The sequence below is a fragment of the Lemur catta genome, chromosome Y, assembly GCF_020740605.2.
Source record: "Lemur catta isolate mLemCat1 chromosome Y, mLemCat1.pri, whole genome shotgun sequence".
Taxonomy (NCBI): Eukaryota; Metazoa; Chordata; class Mammalia; order Primates; family Lemuridae; genus Lemur; species Lemur catta.
Window position 1 is genome coordinate 5094234 of NC_059156.1, and position 13773 is coordinate 5108006.

Consider the following 13773-nt stretch of genomic DNA (forward strand, 5'->3'; position numbering starts at 1 on the left):
ATTTGGGAGTAACACCAATTGAGTGTCGGACAGAGGTGGGGGCTGAGGGGAGGGGATAGATGTATACCTACTTGATGAGTGCGATGTGCGCTGTCTAGAGAATGGACACACTTGAAGCTCAGTCAGACTTGAGGGGATGGGGAGGCATGGGCAATATATATAACCTGAACTTTTGTACCCGCATACTAAGCTGAAATTAAAAAAAAAAAAAAAAGAGCTCTGTGCCTGCATAGGGTGACCATATCATTGATCATCAAAACTGGAATCCTTCTGAGACTAAAAGAAGAGAATGGCTATAATTATGTTAGAACAGAGTTAAACTGGGATTGTCCTGGGCATTGTGGTGTGTATGGACACCTATACAGAGTTCACCTCCTTGAGGACTTGGCAGCCTAAAGAATACACTGAGTCTGTATCAGTGTTTCTCAACCATTGGTGATTTTGTCCCATGGAGACATTTGACAATGTCTGGATGCATTTGGGTTGTCACAACTGAGAAGTGCTCTTGCCATCCAGTCAGTAGCAGTGCTGCTATAATATCTGACAATAAATGGGACAGCCCTATGCCACAATAAATTGTGTTCTAAAATGCCAGTAGTGCCAATGAGGGGAGTTAGCTATGTTCCCTGCAAAGGGGTTCTCTGTTGGGTCTCTCAGGCAGGGGTCATTGCAAAGGATGAAAAAATAGTAGGAAACAGAAATAAAAAATAATATGCAGAGCCAAAGATATAGCTTATAAAGTAAAGATTTGCGAAAATAGATAAGGAGGGTATCCGGAAGATTATATCCCTTCCCATGGAGATACAACAAAGACTGAACTTTTACACAGGTACTTATGTGGGCAGATACAAGCTCCTGTTGCCAAGAGCAATGGGATTTACATAATAATAGGCAGTTTAGTTTAGGGTCAAAGTCTTCTAAAAGGCTACTACAGATCCTTTAACTAACTCTATCTAGGTGAACAATGAGTTACAAAATCTTCTCAGGGCAAACTTCTAAGTTTTATGATAAAGCTATTACTTTAGCAAAAACAGAGACATCTTGGCTCTGGTCATTGTATTTTTGGAGACAGATGATCTCAGAAGTCAACATGAGCTGTGCCTTGTGCTAATTACTTTAACCACATGGTTCTGTCTGGGCCCTGGGCCCGGGCATTAGCATATCTGTTCGATCAGCTCTTAGCATATCTATTTGATCAGCTCTCATCTCCAGTGGCCTGTCTTTGTTGATCAGCTCTGGCAACCTATGGCTCTAGGCAATACCTGCTTTGTCTTTCAAAACACGTGAGAACCATAAGGCCCAGCTTACAACTGTCACTTTGAAATGCAGCTGTTATTGACCAGTGAGACGCCCTCCTGAGGCAAGGCGGCTTTTGAACTAACACATTTATTTTTTCTTTAAGGCAAAGCCTTATTTGACTTCTGAAATCAAATCTTGTCTCTAAAAATACAGGGGGAATTTCTATAAATCAGTATTCTTAGGCTTAACATGCCAAGACGGAGAAATTCTCATGTAGAATTAGAATTGGTCTTCCCGCGTCTTATTCTTTTTTTTTTTTTGAGACAGTGTGTCGCTTTGTTGCCCTGGCTAGAGTGAGTGCCATGGCATCAGCCTAGCTCACAGCAACCTCAAACTCCTGGGCTTAAGCAATCCTACTGCCTCAGCCTCCCGAGTAGCTGGGACTATGGGCATACGCCACCATGCCCGGCTAATTTTTTCTATATATATTTCAGTTAGCCAGATAATTTCTTTCTATTTTTAGTAGAGACGGGGTCTCGCTCTTGCTCAGGCTGGTCTTGAACTCCTGACCTCGAGCGATCCACCTGCCTCAGCCTCCCAGAGTGCTAGGATTACAGGCGTGAGCCACCACGCCCGGCCTCACCTCTTATTCTTGATTCATCTCTGAAACTTCCTTACCAGGTGGCTAACTAAAATATCAGCTTAAATTGCTCTAGGATGGATGATTCACCACTTTCTTTCTTTTTTTTTTGAGACAGAGTCTCACTCTGTTGCCCAGGCTAGAGTGCTGTGGCATCAGCCTAGCTCACAGCAACCTCAAACTATCTTACTGCCTCAGTCTCCCAAGTAGCTGGAATTACAGGCATGTGCGACCATGCCTGGCTAATTTTATTCTGTATATTTTTAGTTATCCATAAAATTTCTTTCTATTTTTAGTAGAGATGGGGTCTCGCTCTTGCTCAGGCTGGTCTCGAACTCTTTGACCTCAAGTGATCGATCCTCCTGCCTCAGCATCCCAGAGTGCTAGGATTACAGGCATGAGCCACTGAGCCCGGCTGATTCACCACTTTCAAAGGCAATAGTTGTATGTGTAAATTCCTCCAATTAATAGAAAGATACTTCGTGTGAGCATCAGTTGGCTTACTTCCCTTTGGTTCTGCCTTCTGGGGCTAAATTTTTCTTTTCCACTAATTGTCCTTAAATAAGTGACAGCAGCTAATTAAAAATACACACATTAAAAAAACAAACAAACAAAAAACGTGGAATGGCCTCCTTCGCTCTATTTTTTCTTATTCAATGGCTTCAGGTCCCCTCACTAGTCCTAGTTAATGTCTCCATTTTATCAGTACCCTTGAGCCAAATCACAGTGCTCTAGTAGGTTCTCTTCTTCCAGAGGGGATTCAGGAATCTGACATTCTGCACTGTGTGCTCCACAACTACATAGTCTAGGACTATATGTGTTAGGTTTTTGTTTTTGTTTCTTTTTTTAAATTTCTTTTTATTTCAGCATATTATGGGAGTACAAAAGTTTAGGTTACATATATTGCCCTTGCCCCCCAACCCCTAGGCAGAACTTCAAGCCTGTCCATCCCCTAGATGGTGTGCATGGCATCGCACTCATTTTGCATGTATATACCCATGCCCCTCCATCTGCCTGACACCCGATTAATGTTATTCCTATACGTACTCTTAGGTGTTGTTCAGTGAAACCAGTCTGATGGTGAGTCCATTTGGTGCTTGTTTTTCCATTCTTGGGATACTTCACTTAGTAGAATGGGCTCCAGCTCCATCCAGGTTAATACAAGAGGTGCTAGATCACCATTGTTTCTTATAGCTGAGTAGTACTCCATGGTATAAATATACCACATGTAAAAGCCATCTTAACAAGTGTGTGATAATGTCTCATTATACATTTATTTCCTTGATGATTCATGATGTTGAGGATTTTTCCATATACCTTTTGGGCATTTATATGTTTTGTTTTGAGGAATGTCTTTTCAGGTCCTTTGCCCATTTTTTTTTTTCCAGTAGATTATTTGCTTTCTTGCTATTGAGTTGAGGTTCTCATATGTTTCAGTATTAACCTGTTATCAGATGTATGGCTTGCAGATACATTCTTAATTCCAGAGGTTACCTCTTCAGATCATTACTTCTTTTGCTATGCATAAGCTTTTTATGTCATTCCTGGATATTTTTCTGTTATCTTTCTATTACTGATTTCTAATTTGATTGCACTATGTTCAGAAAATTTGCTTTATATGATTTCAGTCCTTACAAATTTGCTGACATTTGTTGATCCAGGATATAGTTAATGACTGTTCCAAGGGTGACTGAAAAGCATGTATTCAGTTCATTTATAGTCTTCCTGAGTTTTTTCTAGTGTTTCAATCAACAGCTATTGGAGTACCCAGTAATAACTGGATTTGTCTATTTCCTCTTCTGGTTTACCAGTTCTATTTTGGTTTTGCTATGTTGTTTGGTACATGCCCACATAGAAATGCTTTCTTGGTAAATTGGTCATTTTATCATCAGCTAATGTCTTCTTTTGTCCTCAGTATTTTTCTTTGCACTGAAGTCTACTTTCTGTGGTGTTAATATAACCATTCCCACTTTGATTCATGTTTGCATAGTATTAATATGTATTTTTTATTCTCTCTGGGATTCCAATGACATGAAATTCAGATCTTTTGTTATTATTACAAAATGTTTTTATTATTGTTACAAAGATTGTTTTGTTATTTTGTTAAAAGTCTTGGAGGGTCTAGTATTTCTTTTCAGTTTATTTTCTCTGTTGTTCAGTTGGATTATTTCTATTGATCTAACTTTGTGTTTTTTTCCCTTTGTTAGAGATAGGGTCTTGCTCTGTCATGCAGACTGGAGTGCAGTAGCACAGTCATAGTGCACTGCTACCCTGAAGGCCCAGGCTCAAGCAATTCTTCCTGCCTCAGGCTCCTAGTGGGTAGGACTACAGATGTGTGCCATTAACAGTTGGTTAATTCTCATAGTGTAGTTCCATTATCAAATCTCTGTTGATTCTAGTCGATTTCACAAGTGGGTTGCTTAGGGTAATGCCTATGATTTCACACACAGATCTTAGAAGCATTCTTCTCAGTTGTCTCTTTCCTGTAAACTTCCCCCACTGTCTGTTAGTAGGGGAAGGAGCACTGCCTTGTTATTGCTGAGAGGAAAGTGGAGTTTCAAACTCTCCGCTTAGCTCTGCTGCCAACTCACACACACAGAGAGGCGAGAAGTGCCACTTCATTAATGTCAGTTGGCAACTGAAGTCCAGGTATCCCAATCTGCCTCATCTGATAACCATTCATGGAGGGAGTAAGGATGCTGTCTTGTTAGTGCCAGGTGGGAAGTAAATTCAGGATCCTCAATCATCCTGCACTGTCACCACACCAGGAGGGCTGCTGGGGAGGGGAAATTTTCTTTTCATAGTATTTGATTGTAGTACGATGAGTATTGTGAAAGGATTTCTTTCTTTTGGCCACTGTGTGTTTTCATTTCTAAGTTGTGGGCTCTTCCACCCCTAACACCAGGAAATACAGGTGGGGAAAAAGAGAAGAAAGAAGAAACCCAGATTCCCAGGGAACACATTGCCACATCATTCCTTAAGTGCTGAGGGTCCTATCCAGTCCACTTTCTTTTCCTTAACTTACATGTTTCTGTTATATATTATGTCTAGGGTTTTCTGCTGTTGGGAGGATTACAGGGAAATATATTTTTATTTTGTCTGGAACACAAAGTCCCTGCGTTAACTGTTTATTAGCAGCCATAACTTGCTGAAACCAGCAAACTTAGGGTCAACTAAAAGACCTTGATCATTGCATACATGAATCTCTTTCAAGCAAGTTGCCCTGTTCACTTCCTGAATTGGAATGGGCTGTTGACCAGCTGATTTTAGCAAATTAAAATCATTTTAATGTTTCCTTATTTTGGAACTGGCTTTTACTTATATTTAGGTCATTCCAAATATTTTTCATTCACTCTGACTGAATGTGCCACATATGGCCTTCTGAATCCTGAGTGTGGACTTTTGACTGAATCCAAATTTTACAGAACAAATCCTTTTAATAACATTTGCATTCAGTCAAGGGGTTGCACTTGAGAATCTGGAGGGACACATGTAGCCTTGAGCCTATATTTAATGAGATATTTAAAACTTACTAAATCTAGGACCCCTAGAAATCATTATAATGAGGACAATACTGCAAGCAATCTTCAGACTTTCACATGGGATCCTTCTGATAATTTCACTATAAAAATACTTTGATCAAGGGACCAGTATGTGGACTGTGCATAAAAGTGATATACCAGACAGGATACTGCTATCCTTAGAAGGATCTGATTGAAAAGGTGGCCCTTGGGGGGCATCTGAGAACTTGAATTTTAAGAGTATTTCCTAACTAAAAATGTAGGTTGCGCTGCCTAACCTGTTGCAAACAATGGAATTTATGCTGAACACCTGTTTTTCTTTTGGCAGTCCAGTAGAGGGTGACAAGAGCTCTGCCTTCTCTTCCTTGAAGCCTCATCCTGCTTACATTTTAGCAAAGGATCCTGTTAAGCCACTTATTGGCGATCCTCTTACTCTTGATATTTAATCAAGCTCCTTTTCCTGCCTACTCTTGATACCTAACTAAATTCCTCTTAGTATAAAACTTTTCCATCTACTCTTGCACCCTGTTCATTAGCTATAAATCTCCACTTGTCTCTGTTATATTCAGAATTGAGTTCAATCATTCGCCTATTTCAATACTCTGAATAAATTCTTTCTTGCCATTTTAATAAGTTTCAGAAAAAAATTTCATTTTCAAAGGAAAACCTTATGACCAGCTGCAATAAAATCTTAGTGGTGGCCTCAAAGATCCACAACATATTTAGATACAATTTTTCAAAAGCCTAAAGATTCACCCTACAGTTTTGCATCTCTCAATAGCAACAACTTAATGTACCAAACCAGAAATAAATATTACTGTGAAAGTATATTTCTATCAAGAACATACATGGCCACAAATAATGTGATATGCTTCCTTAAAGATGATTTGACTCTCGTCTGTGTTTGTGAAAGTATGTTAAAAAAAAAAGCAAATCCTCATAACCAACATTGAGTCATTGTATTATAGATATATTAAATGCACTTGAAGATCCAGCCACCTTGGCTGGGCACAGTGTCTTCCACCTATAAACCCAGCAATTTGGGAGGCCAAGATAGGAGAATCACTTGAGACCAGGAGTTCAAAACTGGCCTAGGCAAAGTAGTGAGACTCTGTCTCTACAAAAAAAAAAAAAAAATTTAATTAGCCAAACAATCACTTGAGCCCAGGAAATTTGAAGTCATAGCAAGCTATGATTGGGCTACCACAGCACTCCAGTCTGATGACAGACAAACACCCTGTCGAAAACAAAAGCAAAAAAAGAAAAAAATGATCTAATGACCAGCTCAGTGCTAGGAATCTCAGTACTATCACTGCATCTCAGTAATTGCTTACATAGGATGTAGAGTTTCTTTGCCCACCTTTAAACAGAAGCATTCTTATGACATGTTCGCAATTAGACTTTCCTCCTGAAAAGCCAATGTAAACTAATATAAATTGTTTTTTGACACTAACCTATTAATTGATAGATAAAGTAAATTAGTTTCCCCTCCCACCACAGAGCAGAGAAATAAATTCTAACTTTCTTTTCCTTCTTCAAAAATTAACCCCCCCAAACCATAGTAGCTTATGTTCCCACTGTCTCTTCAACACCTAGCTTTTTTTTCAACTTTGTTGATTTCTATAAAAAACAAAAAGTGGGGGGGCACTTGGAAGGAGAAAGGTTTGTAGGTACTAATAAAATACTAAAACTTCCCTAATGTTGGTATGAAAATAATAATAATAAATTAGGGAGCATAAACAAAGCCAAAAATGTGGTCAAGTAGCCTAAACTTTTGTCATAATTTAAATTCTCTTCATAGTTCTTTGAGTCTTAATTCTTGTTTCTTTGGCTTATGGAAATATAGTAATGTTTAATTTTCTCATAAGTGATGATTCACAAAAGCCATTATTCTCTCAAAACTATAAAACAGCAATAGCAACAAAAATTACTAGTCTCTTAAAGGTATTTAATAATCTAGTGAAACAAATGGTAAATTAGTAGCTAATTTTCAAAGCTAGTCTTCCCAGCTTCTTCCATTATGAACATTGCCTTCTACTAAAATTTCCCGGAGATACATGGCTCCTGGAACAGACCAACCAACTGAGCTGGGATAGGGGTGAGGGGAAACTTCACTTTTCTCCCTAAGAGTTCGCTGAATGATGGACTCACAATTAAGGAAGATTGATAAGAGGAAGAGGTTTGTTTACTGTGTGCATGGGAAGAATCACAGACTGATTACCCAGTATCCCAGTGGGATCCATATATTTTTATGCATTTCTTTTAGAGGGGAGGTGGAAATGAGGAGTATGGGTAATTCTGTTTAGGGGCAATAAATGATTACTAGGGAGGATAAATGGATGGGGAAACAGATTGATTTGTAAATGATTCTCTTTGCAAATTAAATTAACCTGAGAGACAGGTATTATGTTTAAGATTATTTGGACCAGGTCTGGTTGCATTTCTGATTTTCTTTCTTGCCATACAGTGAAGTAACAGGGAAGGAATGGGAAGTCTGTTGTTCTTTTGATAGGTCTCTCTAGTTATGCAGGTAGAGGGAAAGCACCTTCCAAAGCCCTGTTGATCTCTCAGGGCCTTTAATTCAAAATACTCTTTATGCCAACAAGTTATATTTTGAGGCAGAATTTCCTGAGCTCCTTCACATTAAAAGCTGAGTTGGTGGCTGTAGAGAAAGACATCTGTTTAGTAGTAAAGTAATTAGAGATCTGAAAAGGGAGACAAGGACATAGATTAGAATGAGAACAATTAGTTAAGAACAGATCTAAGTACATTTCCTAGTACCTCATTAAACTAATCTCCGTTTCTTGGAAATTGTTCTTCTGATAGAGAATATTTTTCTTGTCTTTTAGATCAGTCTCTCCTTGCCTTGAGCAGTTTATGCAAAAACAGCACTTTTCACCAATAATTACACAAGCTACTCCTTTTTGGGCCGTCAGGGCACACAGGATGCAGAGGCTTTCAACTACAACAGAGGCTAGGCTGTTAACTTCTAACTGAAGTGCTTCCAATTCTTGCATGGTGGTATTGAACTCTTGTTTTACTATCATGGAGAGATTCAAAACTTTCTTTTTCAATCTAATGAGTTCCAACTGCTGGGAAAAGAGTCCTAAGCACTAAAAGGAACTTACAATTGTGGTACACAAGTGGTTTTTAAAATAATACTGCATCTAGTATGTTTGCTTGATACCACTTTATGAACAAAAGAGCCCAAGTTTGTAGTTTGGGTGGCATATAAAATGAAGTATCTGGTAATGGAGGGTGTTAGATAAACAAGTCCACAATGTCCTGACCACAGTGTCCTTAGAGGTGCCCTAACAATGTAAATGAGAACCACTTGTATACTTTATCCCCTACCACACAGCATAAAAAGATTGGTGTCATTTACAGATAGGGTCAGGTTGAAAACTGTGATTTCCCAGTCTGGAGTTTGCTGTGCCTCTTCTTCCTCATTGGCACTTCCACATCTCCTGTGATCATGTGTCCCTGCTAGTCTATGGAACACAACAGGTTATGAAATATTTTATATGAAAGGCTTTGGTCTGGTTCTGGCAGTTACAGGGCTTGGTTTTTTTCATTTAACCAAGACAGTCCAGGCTTTTGCATTGAACATATACAATCTTCAGTGACTGGCAAATTAACAATGGGAGCAAGTGAGCTACCCCAAATTGCACAGGCCTGGCTTATGAGCCTTCCACAACATATGGTGATTTGACAAGCATTGACATCATGAGGGCTAGTGTTAACATCATCTAGGGTGCAAGATTGCCATCTGTGGAATCAAACTGTAGGGTTTGATCACAATATTACTCTAATATTGTCACTGAGAAAAGATAAAAATTCTTTCTATTGACTGAGCAAAACCTAATCCTTGAACTTCCACCGAGGTTTTTCTGTACCCAGTTTAACCCAGTTGACTCACCAACAGGGGAAAGAGCACAATTTTTTTCCTCTTCTGTTTGTGGATGCCACATCTTGTCATATTTGCATCTCCCAGACTGTTTCTGCCAGAAGTTAGCTACTCTGCTAGCAGAACAGATCCCAGGCAGGATCATTGCAAGAGATTTGAAAATAATGGAGACAGAGAAATAATAGAGACAGAGACAAAGACAAAGTATAGTTTAAAGTGATGGGGGAGTCAGATGTCCTCTAGCATTACCGTGAGCTGTGAGGCCATGAGTGAAATCCCACATGAGTATTTATTGTTACAGCAAGCAGTTGTCCTTGGTTAAAGGATTATGTGTACAGCTGATTTGTTGAGGTTTCAAGGCTCCCCAAAGGTTTCAAGGGACCCTTACCTAATTCTGTCTATAAGAATAGTTGGTTACAAAATTTTTCTAGGATAAACATTCTAAGCCCTAAGTTCAGAATAGACCTAGCGGAGCATACAAATTAAAGATAAAAATGTATAGAGCAGGAACACTATTTCTCTAAATACAGAGACATGTGGTTAGGAGTGAAGCAGGAATAGCCTTGAAGTTTAAGAGTTCCAGCTGCATGTCATCTGCTGGGCAGGCATTTCAATCAGCTTAGCCCTGGGCCCAAACTGAGCTCTGCCTTGTACAAGCTCCAGGTGATAGCTTGCAGCTTTGAAGAAACGTTGCTTTGGAGACATTCTCTAACAATGCCTCTCTTGTTGCTAAACAGCTTCTAGTCTGTGAACTAACACACCCACAGATTCCTTCAAGGCAAAGCCTTGCAAAACTTCTGGAACCTATCAAGTCCCTTAGCCTTATTTCACAATATGTTTCCACCACGCACTTACATTGGCAGAAATAAAAATGAATTCATGTTCCTTTGCATGATCTAAATGTTGGAATAACCATCAATTAAGTTGATAAATTAGTGTGGCCAGGATTTGAAAGACTGGTGAAAAGGGATGCTGTGTCTGTGCCTGACCTGATGGAAAAACAGTAGGGTTAATAAGAGCAAGGCAAAGTTTGAAAGAGTCATAGTGGAAGGGAGTGGAAGGGAGAATGGGATAGGTTGAGGCAGATTCCATTCAGCTTCCAATGTGGAATCCTCAAAGGGGAAAGCTTAAAAGAAGTGTTTTAAAAGAAACTTTTTTAAAAAATTTCTCAGTCTACCACTTTTCTTTTTGCATTTCATTTCACAATGTGTGTCACTGTCTCCTTTTTTTGATTTCAGAATATTATGGGGGTACAAACATTTTGGTTACATGTAATGCCTTTGCCTTGCCCAAGCCAGGGCTAGAACCATACAGAACACTCCATGTCCATTAGTTGTGAATTTACCCACCCCCACCACCCCTTTGCACCTGACCAGCACCCAGTGAATATTACTACCATGTGAGCACCTTAGTGTTGATCAGTTAGTACCAGTTTGATAGTGAGTACATGTGTTGCTTGTTTTCCATTCCTGTAATACCTCACTTTGAAGGATGGGCTGAAGCTCTATGCAGGATAATGTAAGAGGTGCTAGATCACCATTTTTTTTTTTTTGTAGTTGAGTACTATTCCATGGTATATGTATATCACATTTTATTAATCCACTCTTGTATTGATGGGCATTTGGGTTGTTTCCAGATCTTTGCAATTGTGAATTATGCTGCCATAACATTTGAGTGCAGATGTCTTTATTATAGAATGTCTTTTTCTCCTTTGAGTAGATACCTAGTAGTGGGATTGCTGGATCAAATGATTAATTTCTACTTGTACCTCTTTGAGGTATCTCCAAATTACTTTCCACAGGGATTGCACTAATTTGAAGTCCCACCAGCAGTGTAAGAGTGTTCCTATCTCTCCATATCCAGACCAGCATTTGTTGTTTTGGGACTTTTTGATAAAGGACATTCTCACTTTGTGGCAGTGTAGGTAGTTAACAGAGTTCATAAAGGCCTTCCCAGTGAGGTGACAGTGCATGTCTTCTTCTAAAACTTTGATTTAAACACAATGTCTTAGTCAAAAAAGTGTGTTAAAGCTTGTCAGTTGGCAGAAGCCATCCTCCTTTAATCTGTTGATGATATTCTCCAAGCAAATTAGTTGACACCTGTGTGTAGGTTGACATGATATCAAATTGTTTACTTAAACCCTCATAGTGTTTAGTCAGTCCAGGAATAAGAGATTTAGAGGCATCAGTAGGCATAGGGTTATAGAACACTCTTTCACAAGAAGTTAATCCATGTCTCCTAATTAGAATATTCAGGATATTTTTGAAGGGGCAAAGGTAATGATTTGGCCAGTTAATCCCAGTGTCTTGGCAGACTTTTCCCTGGGTCTTTTTGTTTTTTTTTTTTGAGACAGAGTCTGGCTCTGTTGCCCAGGCTAGAGTGCCGTGGCATCAGCCTGGCTCACAGCAACCTCAAACTCCTGGGCTCAAGTGATCCTCCTGCCTCAGCCTCCCAAGGAGCTGAGACTACAGGCATGCAACACCACACCCGGCTAATTTCTTTCTCTCTATATTTTTTTGTCCAGATAACTTCTTTCTATTTTTAGTAGAGACAAGGTCTCACTCTTGCTCAGGCTGGTCTCAAACTCCTGATGTCGAGCAATCCTCCTGCCTCAGCCTCTCAGAGAGCTAGGATTACAGGCGTGAACTACCGCGCCCAGCCGGGTCTTTTTTTATTCCTAGATTTTTATATTTCATTTGCCCTGAGTATTGGGGATAATATGGAGTATGAAATTTTAATAAGTACCCTAAAGCCTTTACAAACAAGGGGATTATTTCTGCTGTAAAATGAGCCTTTTGATCTTAATCTGTGAAGGAATGCCAGGATAAGGAATAATCTCAGTTACCATGACAGTTTCTTTACCACTTTTGTAGCATCAGCACCCCTAGTTGCACAGCATTTAGTCTATCCACTAATTATGTAAACAAAAACCAAACAGTGAGAAAAGCCTAAAGCTGGTGATAAATGTATAAAATAAATTTGGAGTGCCACAGGGGACAGCCTGGGCCTTTAGGGGCTTCCTAGAGAGTGTTAGTTTCCTCCAGATATTTGGTGAGATTTATAAATAGTACACTGGGAAATAATTTTGTCAGAGATATTGTAGATCCCAGGGTATATTCTATATCTATATCTATGTCTATATCTATATCATCTATCTAAATATTCTTAATTATCTCCCATTTGCATATATGTCCTGATGGGAAATATGTATAAGTCAAAAAGTTAAAAGAAAAGAGGTCACAGTGAGTCTGGTCCCATAAACAAGCCATCTGATATTATAGATCCATTGGCAATGGTAGTATCAGAGGAAATTTAAAAATGAAATTTCTAAATTGTGCCAACTGCATGACTGTCTACTGAGGAGTCTTTTTAAGTATTGGCAGCTTTTCCTTTTGCCAGTGTGCAAGCTCTGACAGTGTGAGGGCTATGACAAAATTGACTCAAGGCATTTTGGGTGAGCTTTTGAGTACCCTGAGATCTTTCATCTCCTAGTCAAGTAACAGTTTTCCATGCCCACTGAAGTTTAGACTTGGAGGCTTTATGGCTTCTGTCAGGTGAAGCCTTTAAAATAATTATAGAGTCTAAGAGAGCACTGTGTTTATAGAGCAAAAGACTATCAATGTACCTAACGAGTGAATGCCTGGGTAAAGGTTATAGAGTCTAAATCAGCTTGAGAATTTGAGAGAATATTGAAGGAAACTCAGAGTATCTCTGAGGTATTTAGTTCCAAGTTTATTTGCCTCCCTCTAAAATGTGAATGTAAAAAGAAGCTGAATCAGGGTGCCACATAATTGAAGAGAAAGTTGAGCAGAGGTTAATTACTATATTATTAAAGTAATGTAACTGAAAGGCATCTGCGTTAGTTTCTATTTTCTTGATAAAAGATTTGATTTAAGTGCTTATTTTTAAAGCTAATTAATTCAAGGTCTTTTATATATTTTGGCAGTAAAATATCATATACACATGACATATATAAAGACATAGACATATAGACAGAAGCAGTTCTAATAATGGCTCTTATAAGGAATTACTTTCCAGCCCTTAAATATTACTATTCTTTTATTCAGACAATAAATATTTTAATCATTTATTTTATTGTTTTAAGCAACTATTAGCTAGGCAACAGTTTGCCTTTAGTAAGATTTTGCCATTTCTGCAAGCATTTGCTGCCTCCACTTATACATGTATAGGCAGGCATAGTAGAATACTTAGTTCTTCAGAAATTAAGGACACTATTTTTACCTTGAATGTTGGCTTTGGCTCTCAGATCTTCATGATGATCTTAAGTGGTGATTTTTCCTTACCCAAGCCACAGGAAAAAGGAACAGAGATATAGAACACAGAAATCTGTGAATTCCTGAAAGCTGAAGTTCACACTCCCTGTAGTATTGACATTTACTATTAGCATCTGCCTGACTCAGTCACACATCTGAAGCCTCTAACTGGATCTAAGCTAATCAATTATT